The sequence below is a fragment of the Adiantum capillus-veneris genome, chromosome 10 (genome assembly GCF_014529385.1).
Source record: "Adiantum capillus-veneris isolate H3 chromosome 10, ASM1452938v2, whole genome shotgun sequence".
Lineage (NCBI taxonomy): Eukaryota > Viridiplantae > Streptophyta > Polypodiopsida > Polypodiales > Pteridaceae > Adiantum > Adiantum capillus-veneris.
Window position 1 is genome coordinate 138016308 of NC_140940.1, and position 8249 is coordinate 138024556.

Here is an 8249-nt window from a genome sequence, read left to right on the forward strand (position 1 = left end):
CTCTCCAACTGGAGACCATTGACAATGCTAACCACTGCCTAGAAAATCTTTGGCAAGGCCATAGCTCTCAAGATTGCCCTAGCCCTCTCCAAGTGGTTGTGCTCCAAACAAAAAGGCTTCATCAAAGGGCGGAGGACGATGGAAGCCGTCATAGCCATGTGGGAAGGGATAGAGTATGCGGAAGAATCTAAGCAAGACTACGTCTTTGTCAAGGTCGACTTTGACAAAGCCAATGACAGGCTAGAATGGTCGTTCATTCTAGAAATGTCTAGTAATGATGGGATTTGGCCCGAGGATTGTAAGGTATGTTCAAACGCTGCTGGGAAATACCCAAGCTAGAGTGGCTCTTAACAATGGACTATCGGACTCATTCTCACTCAATAGATTGTTTAAACAGGGATGCCCTCTGGCTCCTCTCCTCTTTGCCACCTCAGCTGATTCTTTGAATTGGCTGGTGAAAGAAAAAATCCAACAAGGGAGCCTCCAAGGTATCAAGCTTCCAGATGGGAGGTAGTAGTGTCTCTCTCAATTCGCTGATGGGCTGCTGGAGAATGATGACAACTCCCTAAAATCCTTTTGGAAATGCCTAAATGTTTTCTGTACAACCTCGAGCTCCAGGATCAACCACTCCAAAACAGGGATCAGAGCCTCTCGTTCCCCTTTGCTAAGGTGGTTGGATGAGCAGGGGTGCTCCATTATTTAGGATGGCATTATATTCAGATTGTTAGGGATTCCATTTGGCTTCAAGGTATCTATGGCACAAAGGTGGCCATGGGTCATAGACAAATTCTACTCTAAAATGAACAGATGGCTTGGGGTTTCAAGCTAACTTAACAGGTCGGATTGTAGTCATCAAACATTACATTTCATGTTATGTACTTTTCTTCCTCGCCTGCTGGAGGCCCCCAGATGTCCAACTAAAAGATGTAGCGAGAATTTGTAGGAACTTTCTTTGGTCAGGTGACCCCCTTAAGAAAGGACTAGCAAAGGTCAACTGGGAAGTCTACTCTCTTCCTAAAGATCAAGGGGGACTGTGCCTCACCAACATAAATCTATGGGCATGCAAGTTTGTTGTAAAACTCATTCTTAGAGCCCTGGAACAACCAGAGGAAGAGTGGCCCTCACTTTTATTTTGAGACCTACGTAGGTTCCATATCCGAGGGATGCATGTAATCATAAACCTACCCGTCACGATATTCTTTGGACCCTTTGAAGTGGTAGCAAAGGGGCCATACCTACTCAAATCACTTTAGAACGCCTAGAATAGGTACAGAAACCTACTAAGAATCAATCGGGATTCAAAGTATAGCTGGTAGCTCAGAGTAGCCGAGTCAATGTGGTGGTCTTTCCTTCAATTCCCCAGCTCAACCAGAGGCAAGTAAGGACAGCTAAATGACTTCATAAGAAGGGCATCATTATCTGGAGATATGTGTAGCATGCAACAGAGCACATGTGGAAGAATGATATGCAGCTGCTCTGCAAATTCCAACTTTCGATGGGAGCTTACCCTTATCAACTCAAGAACAAGCATTTTCCTAGAAGACATGAAGTGGAAACTCTCTAAACAGCATGACCTGTCACCTAAGGCACTACAGTAGGAAGGAGGGTGTGCTCTTTCTAACCCCCCCAACTAGCCCCCAGCTCTAAAAGAACAACTACATGTCACTCTCAATAGAAAGTGGCGCTTATCTATGGACGACGGCAGTGGAACTTTAAGTTTAAAACTCTGTGACATCTTGACACCCCTGCCAAACACTCTGTACTATTATTGCTAATCATGCACAAAGTGGTTTGGACATGCCACAGAATGAGGGCTGCAGGCATGGAAGCAGGGAGTTGTAAGAGATGTAACCATAGTGAAGAAGACATACCTCACTTGTTCATTAACTGTGATGCCAACAAATATATTTTGGCCTCAATGGTTAGTGGCTTAGGTTTCATCTGCAGCTGGAAAAAACTCCTAATGGGAGATTCGGTTGCTCTCCTCTCTGTAGTATGGAATAGAATCCGGGGAGACTTTTTCCAGATCATTTGGAAAGAGCGGAACAATTGCTTTCTTGATGAGGCTTACTAGACTAAAAGTCTGAGAGTACATTATTTTCCCATTTCTCTATGCAGGTTAACCAACTAAAATAGGAACAATGCAGAATTTACCAAGCAAATTACAAAGTGCTTATGGATTGCATGTGCTTCTACAACAGCGCGAATATAAACAAACAATAGGAGGTTCACATCTGCAGAAAATGATTGATGAATGCAAAGTTGATGGAGAGAAGCTGAAGAGACAGTTCAACAATGGGATAAGACTAATCACCCACTTTGTTGCAGGAAGTAATAAGTGCTTTCTCGGGGGGTAGCAACTTGGGTGGCAGTCCTTGAAGAAAGAGAACAATTCATCAGGTTGTTACTAGTGAGCCGAAATGTGGGTGGAAGCACTTGAAGTTGTATGAAGTCCTCGACAATAAAATATGTAATTTTGTAATAGTTTCTATTCACTCGGAGTTACCATCAGAATTTACATCGGTGCAATGTAATTTTGTTCTCTACCTAATATAAAATTCTCTCGCTCTTTATGGCAAAAAAAAAAAGTGTTTTGTTTTTTTTACCAAGTTTTGACAATTTATTTGTCAAACTAGAAAGTAGTTTTTTACATCTTGCTTCTACCAGAGGTTGGTTATATATATGAGGGAAAAAAATAGTGGGTTTTTTTTCATGTCAAAATACAATTCCTATGAGAGAATTATGTAAGTTTCAAGTCATAAATTTTAGTAAAATTTCAAGCTGTTTTGCTAAAAAAATCATAAAATTATTAAATCTTTTTGTACATATGGTATTTTTTATGTTTATAAAAGCCAAGTGTTAGTACTTAGTGTTACAAAACAATGGAATTCCCTTTAAAGACTAATTCTCAAGTCGCACACAAGTTATAGACATAATTTCATACTAGAGCACGTGCTAAATAAGAGCATAATTTTGGTCTTCCAAAGGTCCCTTCATGAAATTGGTGCTATTTTAGTGCAGCTTTACAACTACAAATGACTTTATATGTTGAAACCAAGAAACTATGTATTTTTTTGGCTCCCTAACTGAACTCTATCTTAATTTTTTTATTGTGCAAAAATTCTTGAAAATCTTGAGTTCTCCATAATAACATCTAAAGCAAGGTTTAGGAAGTCCCAACTGTCTATCAATGTAAAATGTTTAGTTGATCTACGTAAAAATGTTTGATATTATTTGAGGTTTTGAATGCTTATGTCTCAAGAATGAAAATATCAAAGTTTTCTCTTCTGCAATTTTGAATATTTAAAATGGTCCAATACTTGTTGCACACCAAATCCATTCTACTTGCCACTTTGAGTCCTTAATGGAAAGGGTAAGCAATGTATCACTTTCTAAAACTCAGAAATACGTCAAAAACATATTTTTCTTTGTATATTACTATATGCTTGAAATGGCCATATCATCCACGTAGAACTTTCCATTATTCTATATACTTTAAAGTGATTTTTTTTGCACATGAAACTTTCAAATATCTATAGCACAATTGTGAAAAAGTCACGTAAAATTTTCTACAAATTTGCTTAGTTTTTTCTTGAGCTTATAAAGTCAATTTCTTCAAAGCATCAATCACAATCTTACGAGGATCAAGTATAGTTCTTGATCGTGGTAGATTCTGAAATGCAAAGTTATATTTTTAAAAGACCCTCTAGCTAGCATATTTAAGCATATCAAGAGGGTTTTTTTAAATACACCATCTAATGTAAGTAGTATTTAATTTAAATTTGTAGAAAAAGGACACGATGTTACCATATACATGTGGTAGTGATGTGTGTGAACACACTAGGACCGCCAGGGCATTTTTTCCCTCTTTAGGAGTTTTTTCCCCTGTGCATTGTATATACGCCCATCACTCTAGGGCTATCTATCTTTCTATTGCACACTAAGTAATACAGTCTCTATTGTGTGCCTTGAGGTTTCTTCGTCTTCTCCAAGCTGTGCATGTTTCCTAATTCCAACAATTGGTATCAGAGCAGGTCACATCCTCCCGGGCTTAGTCGCCAGCTGCTCCAGCACACGCCTGCTCACTTTCTCCGATTTCAGTGAGCTTTGGCGAGTGTTCGCAGGTCAACAAATATTTTGGGACAGCTCGTAGAGCTTGGTCTGCTCAGAATTTTGATTTGGGCTCATTTCGGCCTCCATTTCCACTACAGGCAGTACTGCACATTCTATTTCGTCATTTTGTGCATAATTTCTCTCAATGCCATTTTCTGCATAACAGGTGCCTTATAGTCTTCTACGATTTGTGCCATATAGCACAGGTTGTTCCCGCTCCGTTTCTCCTATTTTCGGGCAGTTTTCACATCAGGTGCAGCATTTACCATGGCTGACAACATGTTCTTGTGTCAAAGGGTGTCTGGAACATTGTGCAGGGCATTGATGTACGTCCTGGTTCTGAGGATGTAGGCGATGTTGAGGATGTTGCAGGTCTCTCATGTACCTCTCTCGAGTCTCTCTCTCATGGGAATTCAGTCACTTGTGCCAACAACGCCTCTTATCCAGTTCAGGGAGTTGGAAAGATTGTGCTCACTGTTGCTAATGGCAGTTCCTTCACACTTGTTGATGCACTTTATGTACCTGGGATCAAGAAGAATCTCTTGTCGGTATTCGCACTTGCTAGACTTGGACTTGTAGTCAAATTTGTGGATGACAGATGTACAGTTCATGATCTCAGTTTTGGTGATGAAATTGTTGCATCTGGGCTTTTGTGCCGTGGGCTGTATAAGCTCACTTTGTATGACAAATGTGGACAAAATTTTGCAAATGCTGTTGCAGATTCAAGGGCTATTTCAGATGCAAAACTTTGGCATGCACGTTTTGGTCATCTGAATTTTGTCAGTTTGCTGCGTTTGCAGAAATCTGATATGGTTGCTTCTTTGCCGCCTCTTGAAGCACCTGTCAAACATGTTTGTGAAGGCCGTATTTTGGGTAAGATGCAGCGTTCTAAATTTCCAAAGGATGGTTCAGTTCGGGCCACATGCAGGTTGCAGCTTGTGCATAGTGATGTTTGTGGGCCCATGCAAACTCCGTCCTTGAGCAATTACCTGTACTTCGTGACTTTCATTGATGATTTTTCCAGGAATGCATGGGTATTTCCGCTTAAAGAGAAGTCCGAAGTTTTTATGTGCTTCAAACAATTTCTGGCTTTGGCTGAAAATGTCTCTAAATGTACTATGGGCACCCTCCGTTCCGATCGAGGGGGGGAGTATATGTCTCATGATTTTAATGCATTTCTGGCTAGTCGTGGGATAAAACAGCAATGTACAGTGCCTTATACACCTTAGCAAAATGGTGTTGCTGAGAGGAAAATCAGGTCACTGACGGAAATGGCACGATGTATGGTCAAAAGTCAAGCTTTGCCGCATTCTTTTTGGCTTGAGGCCATCATGTGTGCTACTTATGTACTTAACAGGTGTCCTACGAAAGCTTTGCGATCTATTACTCCATATGAAGCATGGCATGATAGAAAGCCTTCTATTGAGCACATGCGTGTTTTTGGCTGTTTGGCATATGCTTTGGTGCCACAAGTGCAGAGCAGAAAATTGGATGATAAGGTTGTCAAATGTATTTTTGTTGGTTATAGTGCTGAAAACAAAGGTTACAGGTTGTATCATCCGCAAACAAAACGTATTCTGGTTTCTCGGGATATAGTGTTTGTGGAAGATTTTGTTCAGCCCTTGCTGTCATGTACTAGAAATAGTAATGTAAGCTCACAGGACATTTATAACACTTTGTTGCCTCTTTTCAGTGGTGGAAATACGAATGTAAGTTCCAATGAGGCAAATGTATAGCCTATGGGGGTTTGTGAAAATGTTTTAGATCAGCCTATTACTGATGCAGATGTACATGATGTACTTGATGAGGAAAGGGCTGAAAATGAGCAGGCTAGAGGTATGCCAAAATGGCTGGTGCACACTTTGCGTGATAGTAAATTTGATGCACCTTTGTCTAGTGGTACTCGTTCAGGCTCTCGCCATGCATCTTATGCATCAGATTGTTATGCTTTGGCTGTGTCTAGCTTACATGATGTTGAGGAGCCTCTGTCTTTTGATGAAGCACGTGATGTACTTCTCATTGTGGTTCTTTATGTTGATGATTTGCTGATCACTGGACCAAATGAGAGACATATTGCTGAATTTAAGGCTGATTTGAATTCTACTTCCAAGATGAAAGATTTGGGGCTGTTGCATCATTACTTGGGTATACAGTTTAAGCAGTGTGATGATGGTATTGCCTTGTGTCAGAAAAGTTACATAGAGACATTGCTATGTAAGTTTGGACTTGAGGATTGCAAACCTATTTCCACTCCCATGGAAACACGTTTGAAGTTAAGTCTACATGATGCTGGTGATCCTGCTGATGTCACTCTTTATCAAACTTCTGTTGGCTGCCTCATTTATGTATGCAACACGAGGCCGAATATTCAGTTTGCAGTCTCTAAGGTCAGCAGATTTATGCATAGCCCAGGGTCTAAGCATTGGCAGGCTATCAAGAGGATTTTCCGCTACCTTAGTGGCACTTTACATCTTGGCTTGTTTTATCCCAAGGGGGGATCATTGCCGCCAGACTTACATGCTTTTTCGGACTCAGATTGGGCTGGTTGTTTTGACACGCGAGTGTCCACAAGTGGTTTTTGTTTCATGCTTGGCAGTTCATGTATATCATGGTTGAGCAAGAAGCAACCTACTGTGACCACTTCGAGTTGTGAGGATGAGTACAGGGCAGTCTTCACAGCTACGGTTGAGTGTGTATGGCTCAGACGCCTTATGGCTGATTTGGGTGTTGGACGGGACACTGCCAACACTATCTACACTGACAGTCAGAGCGCATTGGCAGTTGCGAGGAACCCAGTTTTTCATGCTCTCACAAAGCACATTGAGGTGCATTACCACTATGTCAGGGAGAGGCTCTCAGCAGGAGAGATCAGCTTGGCTTATGTGCCAACACAGAAAAACCTTGTAGGTCTTTTCACAAAGGCATTGTCTCGTGAGAAGCTTGAAGCTTTCCGCAAAGCTTTGGGCTTACTCCCCTTTGTGGACTGATCCTGTCCTCAGGCAATGGCACTTCCCTTTACTCATGTGCCAGCTCTCGTTCACCGCATCACTCTAGGGGGATTTGTTACCATATACATGTGGTAGTGATGTGTGTGAACACACTAGGACCGCCGGGGCATTTTTTCCCTCTTTAGGAGGTTTTTTCCCCCGTGCATTGTATATAAGTCCATCACTCTAGGGCTATCTATCTTTCCATTGCACACTAAGTAATACACTCTCTATTGTGTGCCTTGAGCTTCCTTCGTCTTCTCCAAGTTGTGCGTGTTTCTCTGCAACCCTAATTCCAACACACGAGTGTCTTCTTTTGGTACCAAACTAGTGTTAAAATATTCAAGGGAAATTACCAAAATACCCCTCTAATTTGTGAAAATTTCCAAAAAAACCCTCAAATTTTTGTCGTCGCCTTTCTCACACTCAAGCATTCACAAAGAATGCAGAAGGAACATATGAAACCTTGCAATCAACGGTTGAAGCTGGTCTTATGGGTATGATGTTGGTTCTTTGTACGTGGGGTGCAACAATTGAACACTGCTCCGCTTTCCACACTAAAAAGAGTGTGCATGCCTTGCATTTCAGGGGTGATGGGAGTGCTCATGGATGTGATGAATCTGTAAAAGATTGCTTATCTTTTGGAAAAATGAAAGCATACCACAATGACTCGACAACCTCGTCATCAAGATGTATTGTAAGCTTTAGCATGGCCTTTCTCTCTTTAGAAGTGATTGTTTAAAGAGAGAAAGCATAGGAAAGCAAATGTCTAAAGACAATTAGGCATGCAAAGAAGTACACTCATAGCTAAGGAAGTGCCAAAAGATGAATGCCACGTTATAAGCGTATGAGAAATTCTCCTAAAATCTCATAAGGATTCTATAAGACTCAAAATGTAAAAATATGGCTTATGACAGGTGGGAATAGGAGGAAGAGTGAATAGAAGGGCATGTGTATGGGGATGAGAACCTAAAACATTCATATGCTTCCAAAAGAGGCTAAGTCTAGATTCACACTAGATGCATGCATGCCCATCACTTTTGGAGTCCACGTCTGTGCTTCCAAGCTTGGGTAGGTGATATGTAACTTCCTTAGTCATATCATGTTAATAAGTATGCTAGTTTGAATATGTATATAGAAATGATGCTT